We start from the raw sequence: 12,281 nt of genomic DNA, 5'->3' as shown, positions 1-12,281 counted from the left end.
GAAAATATTGGGAGATAGGACAGAGAGCATGAATAAATGAGGGGAAATACTATGAGGCAGTAGTAAAAAAAGGAGCTGCTGAGAAGAGGGTGGAAGGAGAAAGCAGGTGGGAGATCAGAGGACAGTGAACAGCTCTGTCTTCCTCCCTTCCTCTCCCTCTCCTCCCTCTCCCTCTCTCTCCTCCATTGCCAAAGTAATCTATATCTTCATGATCATGTTTATCTCTTTGAAGAAAGGTTTGCTCCTTGACCATTCACTTTTTCCAGTATCAGAGTACAAACTGGAAGTACCAGGAGACTGTTTTCATCTATGGAATCTCTAATAATATTCACATTCCCTTAGCCATGGTCAGATGTTGGTGTTTTTTCCTGAACCCATGGAAGCTGTCATTGCTCAAAGAAGTGTAAGACTAAAATAGGAAAAATGCAGAGGTTTGTGTGTGTGCTTTTTCTGCCTTGCCAGGATCTGTTGCTTATCGACACTGAAAAATGCTTATACTAAATGTTTGGTCAGCACACCAAAAAAAACCCACCAGGAAACAGAAATTTTCCAGTAGTTTTAATTTCAGTAAGATTCTAGATGTATTTATATAGATGAGCTTGGTTACTAGATCTTCAGCTACATTATATTTAAGTATCATTACCCTGTTTTACAAAGACGAAGAGTTACACACAGGAATGAAGTGCTAAATTGTGAGAAGTAGCCCATGGAATTTGCAGAACTTTGGAGAGTTCCTACCTCCGAGCACCCAAGTTGTAAAAATAGAACAAAGCTGGATAGATTAAATGTAAGAAAAATTAGAGTGAGGCAAAGGTCACAGAGGTGACACTTTTTGTTGAAAAGAAGTGACATGATCTCTCGTTCCATCACCTTGGCTGTGCTGCCTGTTGAGCTGTCCTGCCTGGCGTGCGGGTGTTCCACAGGCTGCCGGGAAGACAAGCTGGCTCGGCCACCTTGCAGCCAGCTGGCTGGGAGTTCACAACAGCCCTAGTGCTATTCATGGTAGCTCATATGTCACAACTCTCCATGAACATAAAACTGATCTAGAGTATTCCCAAAATATCTGAGGTCTGTGTCTATCTTGACCGCAGGAGCCAACAATATGTAGCTGGGCACAGTCTGTGTTCTGTAGAAAACAAAAAGTCATTTACCAGCTTCCCACCCAAGTAATTGCTATATACTAATATAATTATTAATTGATTGGTTTATACAAGCTAGTCCCTCAGGCTAGCATGTAACTGCCTACTTTCTAAATGAGAGTAAAACTTCTCTGTAGCATCTCATCGTTGTTCAGTTGTCAGGAATTATGGCTACAGAACCCAAGGGGGCTGCTTCCGATGGTAGTAACATGATTTAAGGTTTATAAGAATTATAAGAGAAACATAAATTTTGTATCTCAATTGAGACAATACACACCTTGCCTGTCTGATAACTTAATGCCCTTGAAAAAGTCCCCAAAGCATGGCAGGCCTGCAAAGAAATACCTGAGCAAGAGCAAGAATTTATTCAGCATTCCTCTTTATGTGAAGTCAAAGTCACAGAAAGATCAGCCTTTTGAAAGAAGAGTTGACTTAATGTGGGGAAAAAAGTGAAAAACAAAACAAACCCAAAAAAAACCCCACAAAAAGCCACAAACCAACAGACATCTAGAGCCATCTGAGATGTCCTAGGATATTCTGCAAATTAACACATGGAAGATATGATTCTGGATCTATGGGATATCAAGGCCCTTACAGAGCTGCAGGTGGAGTCCACACAGTGCATCCTAGAGAATCTCAAAAGAACAGTGATTGCTACCCATGGGTAAGCTATTTTATGAAGCTTTTAAATCCTTATTGATTGCACGGGAGCTTAGATACTCAGCTCATACACAGACGCACACACAGAGTTCAGTTCAGGCATCTTGCCTACAAACAGTACTCCAAACTAAATGTTTATACCTGTAGACTCCCACTATCCTTGGAGACAGCTAGTTCTGAACACCATCTCTTCCTCTTCTATGCCACAGGCAGTGTCTGGAGGAGAAAGGGAAGATGAAACCATTATATATCATAATAGATTGGTTTTTTTACTGTTCCACAGAGAGAACATGAGAAAGAAGATCCCAAGTACCAAGAGGAAGAGAGATAAAGGTACTGAGCCTTTTTGGAAATGTTGCCTTGTTCCTAGTGGTAAAGGGAAGAAGGAGGGATTATCAACCTCTCTTGATTCAGTATACAGGTGCACTTGCCCTGAGTGAATGAAGAGTATAAACAAATTTGAACATGCTGATCCACCAGCTCCAGCCCAGTACCGATTTCTGCAGGACTAGAAAATGGGGAATAGACCATATTCTTACATTCAGATGTTGGCCAAATCCATTGTTCCATGTATACAAAAAGAAGTTACCAAATATCAGAATTTTCTTGTTGCTCCACAGTGGTGAAAGAGCTGCAGGGAGTTCTTGTGGCAGTGAACAGTGCCTTAAACTGGTGATGCACTAGTGCCCTGTAGAGGTGATGCTTGGTTGACTAGCCTGGGTCAAGGTGAACATACACAGAGGGCCTAGGATTATTTCAGTTTACTAAAGCAAGTGGGTATTTTCATGAGCATGAGTGCTGTCCTCAATTGCCTGACTCTGTCCTACCAACCTGGTATCTCCTGACAGCATTGCTTGTGTGGGAAAGAATGAGCTAAGTGAATGGGAGAAAAAGCCTGGAGCTGCCTGCTCAGCAGAGGCCTAAGGTCCCAATGTTAAGCAGGAGCAATTATGGAAGGAGTCCTACTGTTTCCATAGAGAATAGTAAGATTTTATGAGACATTAACTGGGTGGTGGATGGGATATGAGTGTGATGTGAATCCAGTGATACATGAAACAGTCAGAAATCAGGATCAGAAGCCCTGGCCTGTTACTCTGTTTTGGACTGGAAGCTCCATGAGAGGCTTTACAAGGAGGTGCCAAGTTTGCTTTGCTGAGCAATTTGTTGATTTTTATGTAGCAATGTGAAAAAGGAGCTTTATTCAAGGGCCAGGACTCTGGCCTGCTTGGTCTGGTAAAACATAAAGACTGTGCCTGGACTAAATCTATTTTTGCAGAGGAGAATAAAAGACCTAAACTGGAAGTAGCAGCCGGATTGAGACAGCTCAGATATTGTCCCACATTAGACAAAATGTAATCCATTCATTAGTCTGTAAAACACTTGAGCAATGTTCAAAGGAATGGAAATGCTCCTGTATGCCTTAACTGCATGAACATATTCCCTAGAAAATGTAAGGTCCAGTGGCCATAACCATGTATCAGCCCACCTGGGTGTGTTCCACAAGGGAGAGGCTGAATGCAGGCGGCCTGGCAGAGTGCAGAGTCAGCAAACAGGGCAGAGTATGATGCCATGTAGGTTTGCATGTAGGATTTGTCTTCAGGAAGCCCGTTAAAATTCTTTCCATCAGACGTGGAGCAGACTTGCTCAAGCAGGTAGTGGTAGCCATACTTGCCTCTGCCTGACCTGTGGCACCAACATGGCAGTGACTGCCTTTAGGGCACGGGGCAGGAGCTAGAAAGTGATGAGGGATTTCCTGATGGAGCTTTTCAGCCTGAAGACGTGTCTTGGCTGTGCTGGCTGTGCTGCTGGGGGCTGCCCTGGTACCAGCTCCAGATGGCTTTAGCACAGAGCCTCCCCAACAGACCAAAACTTTGAGAGCAGAGCCCTGGCTACTCCGTGGTGTACAGGCAGCTGTAAAGCCCTCTGGTTATGGCAGGAAGCTAGGCAGTATCCCTGTTTAAATTGCAAGGCAAATTCTTCAGTGTTTTGCTCTGTGGAAACACAAATCAGAGACCATAAACTGCAGGAAAAAGGAGATCGTTGTGGTCATTCAAACAAAATACAGCTATGGGTAATAGAGCAGACGGAATTAATTTTTAAACAAACCTGGTCAAGGCGCTACTTTCAAAGGCAGATTGAACCTCTTTTCCTTCAATAACAGGCATTTCATAAAGTGCAGCAGCATGTAGTAGGGCAGAGGATAGTAATTTAGAAATATAAAAACATTGAGGAAGCAGGTACAGTTAAGATAAATATACTGAGAGAAATGTCTCACGGACCTAAGGACAATGGCATTGAAGCAGCAGTTAACTGTGAAACTAAGCAAATATTGCAGGTTTTAGGACAGAGGAAAGACTTAAAATAGCTTAGTCTAAGTTGTTTAGGTGATACAATGGCCTGGTATCTGTAGCTGCTTGATTTAATTTCAGATATGTGTAATTGCTATGAAGACTGACTAGTGAAACTTTTATAGTTCCTAAGGGCAAAGCATTTGTGTTACATCTCTGTGGCCAAATTAAAAATTGTGTCAGTGAAGGACAGCAAAATGCTTTAAGTGGTTAAGTGGAAGAAAATAATTCTGCTTCAGCTGAGTTTTTGTGTCTCAGTTTATTGTAGTTGAAAGATGTGAAGAAATCAAACTGTTTGGGAAAGGAGAAGATACTACAGTAATTTTTTCACTGACTGGAGCAGTAGAAGCAACAGTCTCTAAAAGATCCTTAGAACAGATAAACCACAAACACTGATGAAAACGTAAGGATAGTATGATACCTTGACCTTCATGAAAACATAAGGATAGTGTGATGCCTTGACCTTCATGGTCCAACAAGGAAGCATAAAGTGTATGTCAATCTGCATGCGAGTGTTATTGATACAGAAAGCAGAGACTCGGTTCCTGCAGAGACAGAGAGAGGTACAGTGGTGACAAACTTGAACACGTTTGCAGATTGTTTGTCTTTGCCTTGGCACCATTTGGCAGAGCACCCTAAGACAGCAGCTGTGCCAGTTGAAGCGGTGGGCGTGAAAGGTGGTGTGGTGGGCTGCCAGGCCATTTAAACAAATCATGGCGAAGTGTGAAGACAGTGCAGCACTCTGGCTGTGGGAATGGGTCACCAAAGAACAGAAAAAATCTGCTTGCCATCAAAGCAGACTAGGGGGATTTGCAAACATCTACCTCCTGGACACAGAAGACTTTTTTCCTTTTTCTTATCAACACATGTTCTCAAAAACAATAGTCATCATCCACAAGAGGAAATCAGAGTCCCCTAAAGGAATGAAATCTAAACCATTCAAAACCTTAATCAAGTACATGTGTCCTTCTTTAGAACAAATTATTTTCCAGGCTTGACTTGATTATGTAGTGCATCAAACTCAGCCAGAAAAATCAAACTGTCATAAGATAAACAGCACCCTTCAAATAGATAAGTAAGAAATAGCTGGAGAGAGAAGTCAACTCACCTATATAGTTGCCTGGCAAGAGACTTGGCCATGAGAGACAAGAGGGGAAATCCTGCCTGAGTATCTTTATCTTCTACTGATTACGCAGAGAACTGAATCCAGTCCACCTGGCCAAAGCTGTAGAGCTGGAAGCAAGGGGCTCTCTTCAGGATAAAGAGAGTGATAATCTAATCCCTATAACCTGTCATTGCTATTATGTGTAACAACAGTCCAGTACAGCAAAACACACATGGGACAGGCACTGACTGGAGTATTTTCTTTCTTCTGTGTTATGTATATGTCTGATGTAATGACACAAAAATTTGTGAATTGCCCAGGTAAATAAGACCAAAAAATTCGCAAAGCAGATAAATGAATTAAAGAGCTTAGTAAGCAGTGACAGTAAGAGACAGTGTTAAGAGCTGTCATTTGGATTTTTTTCAGTGAGAACTCTCTACATGCCAGATTTTATTATCACTAATCATTTCCAGAGCTGAAACGATCAAGAGAAATAAAGATACTTATTCTCTCTCTCGTTTTTTTTTTTTTTTCCTTGACCATAAAAGGATCCTTGGCTTACCCAAGACAGAGCTAATTCAGATTTAGCTTGAGTACCTTGACAGGCAATTTTGCTGTACCACTGAGACACAACTGAGATTTGGAAATCTGTCCCCCACAGCTGACCCATTTTTGCATTTTCTGCCTGCATAAATAAAGAAAACTATTTTATTGGTAAAGACTACAACAGGAAAACTATCCATTCTTTGGATCCAAAATTGTGCTTTCTACTCTGTAATTTTTTCCTATATGCTCTGGTTTTGAGAGCACATTAACATATGATCATTGCTGGGGACAGCTGTAATAGAACTTTTTTTTTTTTTTTTTTTACATCTAGGAATGTAGTTATTCTACAATGGCTGTATAAAGAGACTATTCAAGACTGAAATAATACTTTTATGTCTGATGACAGTGATAGTGAGTGGATTTCAGCTTCCAGCTTAAAATATCTAAATGTAAGAGGTCTACATAATCTATATATGTCTGTACTTGAAATAGGTGTTCCCAAGGTAGTCAGTGAGATTTCCTCAGAACAGTGAATGGAGTGCAAAGAATTTAGAGTAGTCTGTGGTTTAGTGTTTTTCTGTTCCCATCAAAACAGACACCAAACCTGCTTTGTACTGCATCAGCTGAAAACCACTATTGATTTCACTGACCCTACTGACTTGCTTTCCATAACAGAGATTATGTTTAAAAGCCTTAATCTGCAGGTTGAGCCCAATCCTTTATTACATATAGGTGATATGCCAATGAACAGAGAATGAAAACAAGTTGGGCTAATTTCAAGAAATACCATACTGGCAAACAAATTAATTAATGAAATAATAGGCAGACAGACACTGACTCCTGAAAAATACCCTCTGTGTGGACATGCTAGATTCTGCACGTGCAAATTAATCCACATCAGTTTCACTTTCTACTATGATCACCTCCCACATAAACAGCTTGATCTTCTGAGATGCTGAGAATTCATACTTTCTGGAGCCAAGAAAAGCTGCAACAGTACATCAGTCTGAAAATTGGGACATTTATTTAGATTGCTATGTGGCAATGTTGATGTAAATATCCAGGTTGAATATGTTAGCACAGCTTCTTCAGTGAGAAAAGAAAGCAGGTCCTATGATTATTATTCCTTGTTCTTCCAGTCAACGTCTTCTAGTTAGCGTTTTTGCTTTTTTCTAGTAGGTTTTTTTTTCTCCTACAGATTCTGGCATTACAGTCTGCTGATTGATTTCAGTGATGGTCCCTCTTTGACACTTGTAATTTCCAGATCTTTTCTCAATGCTGTTACTGTTGAAGGTAGAGATTTGCACCACACAGAAGTCAAGTCCCCCTTTGCTTTTCTCCTTGTGCTATCAAATCCAGAGAGAGTTGTAAATGATTGGGTAAATCCAGACCTCAGATTCGTCATTGTGTTAATTTGTTCTGCTTAGTTATAAGTGGCTATATATAATTTATTCTTATAGGTATAAGGGGTGTAAATTGGTGACCACAGAGCAGCAGAAAGCAAGGTTTTTCCAAAAAAAAGCATAGCATTTGCTATCCTGATATGTAGTCAGTCATTCTCACTTGTATCTTTAGTGTAGGACGCTTTAATCTGGAAGGAATTCCCTCTAACATTTTCTATTCTGCGAGAATAAAATAGCTAGGCCTATCTATAAATGAGAATTATGTCTTAAGTCCTCTTTTTCAGTAATATATATTTTATGGAAAAAGCAAAGGGTCTAGAATGAATTTAATTTTGCTATTAAAAAACAAAAAAAAAAAATAAAACAAAGCAACTCAAATTAAAATGATGAAGGCAAAATAAACCAAATCTTATATTAGAATAGAAGGTGCCAAATGAAATACACATAACTTCTTTCTTCATGTCTTTCTCTTCATATCCGTACTGAGTAGATGTTTGTCCTGAAAACGCTGTTAATTGACAACATCTTTCTAAAGAACTTTTTAATTTTTTTTCCCAAAGGAAAAGTATTCACTTTGTGTTTTTCACATCTTTTTCATATTTTTTTCCCAACCAAAATATTAGTTTCAGGTTGGATCTGGGCAACTCACCAGCTTTTCAGCTACATTAACTTTTTTTTTTTTTTTTGAGTACTCACTCTTACTGCAGAGTTTGCACAGAAATCGCCAAAAATTTTTCACTTAAAAGCTTTATTTTGTACTTGAAGCATGGGCCTTAGAGGTAACAGTCTACTCTTTAATAAATTGAAACGCATAGTGATGTACTTTTGTACTGCAAATGAATGAGAACATATTGTAAATAATAAATTACAAGAGAGACTGACAATGTATCTACCGTACCTCTTAGATCTTGCGTTTATGTTACACTAAATGACTGCGCTGTGCCTTGTGTCACAGAACCATAGAAAAAAGAAATGAGGAGTGATAAAATGTGAGCACTGTTGGTAAAGAAAGCCCAAGATTGTTTCCCATATGCATCCTTAATAACCTGGAATCACTGTTGAATCACTGGAGTTGTTATTCCTTATTAAGGATACAAGTTAAGAGCAGAAGATGGCTTAGAATAATGGTCTTATCATCCTCTGTAGAGACATCTGAGCCATTCTGCCACCATTTTTTAGAGGAAAAAATGTACTGCTCAGGGGCAGCAGTTCATTCACTTTCATTTAAAAGATAAAGCAACAAAGCATTAAAAAACAATTAAAGCCAATTTGCTTAACCCCATTTATCTGAAGTCACATCTAGATCAGCAAAATCAAGAAACCCAGAAATCAGCTTAACCAATATTAGTGTATGTTCGGATGTTTCAGCAGCTGCAAAAATTCTGCTATTAGTTCTTCAAGTAAGGCTCATTTTCACATTGAATGGTGGCAAGATAAGGCTAGTAGAAGTCATTTAAGAGTGAATAGATTACTGATTATATTTATTAATCCCACCTCCAACATGTATTAGGTTTCAATGGAGTTCTAGAAAGAATCCAATTTAAGTGACAGATGGCAAGGATGAAAGTACTGCTGTGGAAAACCAGGCAAAGCAGAAAACAGTTATGCTCTTTAATAAATCACCTAGGGTTCTTTTTTCTTTTTCCTTTTTTTTTTTTTTTTTTTTTTTATATATAATATATATATTCCTTGTGCATTCTGAATCCCATCTCAGGACTGTTTGAATATGGGCAGTAAAGAATATTTTTAAAACTTTCCAATCAGCAGGGGTGGAGGCTGGGGAAGCATCTTCTGAGAGTAAGAGTATAGGAAGTAATAGTCTTGCCTAGATATCTAAACATCTAGGATCTGACTATCCCTGGTATGTATTGGAATGACACAGAGGAAAGTAAATAGTCAGCACAGGTTGATTCAATATCTTCCTACTCTGGTTTATACTCATCTCTCTTTACACCATTCATAAACTAATGAAGTCACAGAACAATGTAGAAAGCACTACATATATAGGAAAATTTGAGTTTGCTTCATTTCCAAGTTTAAAAAACTTTATAAAAAAGACATTTGAAAAATACTTTATTAAAAAGAAATAAAAATGCATTAGGACAGATGAGAGACCAAGGACAAAAAGCCAGGCAGAGCCCTGCTGCAGTGTGCCCAGAGCTGGTATAGGCATATTGCCATTTTAAAAATGGAGGGAGTTTAGTTTAGGAATGAGGGCCCCATTTCTTCCTTCTTAAAACATGCTTTTAAGGAATGTAAGGAAGCAAGAAGAAGAAATATGGTTTCACAAAAAGAATTTTTAGGTCATCCTCAATCTAAGCATAGAAAGAACCCATAAAATCTCCTTGGATTTCATTTGAAAGAGACAGGAAGCAAAAACTTATTAGACAACTGAAAACATATTAAACCTGAAAGTCTTTAACTGAAATAACTACTAAAATTATATTTTTTTTTCCACTATTAAGGCAGTAAATCTAAGTCTGATAGTGTTATTGAGGTTATTTCCAAGTTAGTTGCCACAAGGTATCATAAAATTCTAAGTCTTCATTGTTTTTTTTGTGGTAAGTCTGTTTATCAGGCATCAACTGGCAAATAGGGCTAAAATGTAGAGAGAAGATGAAAAACAGAACAAAACTTTCGGTTCCTCCCTCTAGCCACACTCAGTTCTAAATGCACTGCTTTTTGTCGTTGTCCATCAACAGGAGTAAAAGATAACGTTCTACACAGCATTAAAAAAGGACACCATCAGCCTAGCTTTAATAAATTAAATCAAAATCTAATAAAGCTACTTTCTCAAAAGGGCACATGCGTCTGAGATCATTTCCTCTGTATTCTTTCTCATTATTTAAACTAATTTTATCTAATTTAATTTTTTTATTACTTCTCCATTGTCTGCTGCTGTGAGACCATTTCTTCCCCATACATAGATGGAAGCAGCTTGTAAAGATTTGTCTCAGGATGCCTGCAAGTAGGACCAAAATTTCAGGGCCCCTTTATATGCACCCACCTTTTTGTTCTTTCTCCTCTGCTTAACTTCAAGCTGAATGTCTGAATAAGGAAATATAGGAAAAAACATACAACCAAAAATGCACTTGGGCATACAGCATTCCCATCTTGACTCTCACCTCACAACCCTGCACTCAGTGGCTCAACCTCAGGCATGGTTTTGCTCAAGGTGATAATTATTTGGATCCCACACAAAGATCTGCTTCAATTACCTTGTTCTTTACAAAGTCTAATTTAATTTTTAGAGGTGTTTAATTTTTTCATCAGAGCTATCCCAAGAAAGCACTAAACATCTTATTCCCAGACCTATATCATTCAGAACCTAGCACACCAGATCAAGTATTTAATTTTCCATGGCAGCTTGGCAATTATTTTGTGTGTTCCACTTTGGTGCTTTAGGTAGGTAGAAAAGGAAAACCCCTCCTCACATCTGTTAGAATAGTGATGTCTCCAGTGTGATAGTGTCTGTTCCTGCTTCTTTCTCAGGGCCTCACAAAGTCTGACCATGAGCTTCTGAGACAGGGAGCAGCTTCTTAGATAAACATTCCTTACCCTAGCATCTGCAGGGATTCAGATGAGAGAAATAGTACTACTCACCAGCTGCTACATGGACCTACACATTTTCTGAACACTCAGGAAACATTTACAGATTAACTAATTTTAGTGAATAATATTTTCCTACTGTCATCTTGCTAAGCTCTGCAACTTAAAGCTCATATGCTTTAAATTTAAGCAGCCATGTTTAGAAGATCTAGCTTTTCATCCTAGAGGAAACATGACTATTGCATCCTCATTTCTCTTTCGTTAAACTGGGGCAGGACTGACCAAACTGACACTCACTTCATATGCAAAGAAACTAATTGGAAATAATCTCTCTCCAACTGAACAGTTCCGGTAGCACAGGCTGCATTTTCTGAAAGTGGTGTTTCAAAGAGCATAGGCAGAGCTCTGCAGAAAGCTGGACAGTGCTGCTTGTGGCAGCAGTGCTTGCCTCCAAATCTAAACCTCATCAAAAAAGCTAAATACCATTTTGGCAAAATTTCCTAGTATTATAGCCTATTCCATGCAAAGGGTTTTCTGTCATAGCTGTAAAAAGTAAAGGCTTTGGAAAATGGCCCTGCAGTGGTACAAACCATGATTCAGATAGCCACATTTCCTAATTCCCACCACTTTGCAGTGTTTCTCTGCTCCTTGCTGCCTGATGGTGGCCAGCTATCCCTAGGAGGCTACACCACTCACCCTCACCTCTCTCCTGAGAGAACTGATGTCACTGGCACGTACAGTGGCAATTAAGCCACTGAGCAGGTCAGAGTAACTCAGAGTGCTGACCCTCACACAACACTCAGCTTCCCACTTACCCTTCTAGGAAAGAAGCCAGTTTTCACGGGCTTTGCTTAATGCTCACGTCTCTTCTTTTTGTTTCTGTTGCCTTCCCCTCTGGTCTGGAGTCCTGGGTTTTGCAGCCATTTCTCTTTCCTGCCTGGCTTTCTGTCCAGTTTTAATTTCTAAAGAAGGGAACATTGTTTTGTAATTGATCTGTTCCTCATTTTGAATCCTGGAAAATGGACACACCTTTTCTTTGTACAGTGCCTTCTGACTTGAAAGTGTGAACTTAATCTGCTTCCAGCATAGCAACACCAGGAGTGCCATCGGCCACACATCTGTTCTCAATGCTAATTTAGCTGTGCTTTAACCACCAAAACCAAGACAATTCACAGGATCACAGAAAAAGCTGAGTTGGGAGGCACCCACAAGGATCATCAAGTTCAACTCCTGGCCCTGCACAGCACCATCCCCAAGAGACACACCATGTTCCCCAGGGTATTGTCCAAAAGCTTCTTGTACTCTGTCAGGCTGGTGCTATAACCACTTCCTTGGGGAGCCTGTTCCAGTGCCAAACCACCCTCTGGATAAAGAACCTTTTTCTAGTATCCAACCTAAAATTTCCCTGACAAAAGTTCAGGACATTTTCTCAGGTCCTGTCACTGGTCACCACAGAGAAGAGATCAGTACCTTCCCCTCCTCTTCCCCTCTCGAGGAAATTGTAAACTGCAATGAGATCTCCCAGAACAAT

This window comes from Poecile atricapillus, chromosome 1 (genome assembly GCF_030490865.1).
Source record: "Poecile atricapillus isolate bPoeAtr1 chromosome 1, bPoeAtr1.hap1, whole genome shotgun sequence".
In the NCBI taxonomy this organism is placed as follows: domain Eukaryota; kingdom Metazoa; phylum Chordata; class Aves; order Passeriformes; family Paridae; genus Poecile; species Poecile atricapillus.
Note: the sequence above shows the minus strand (reverse complement) of the source record.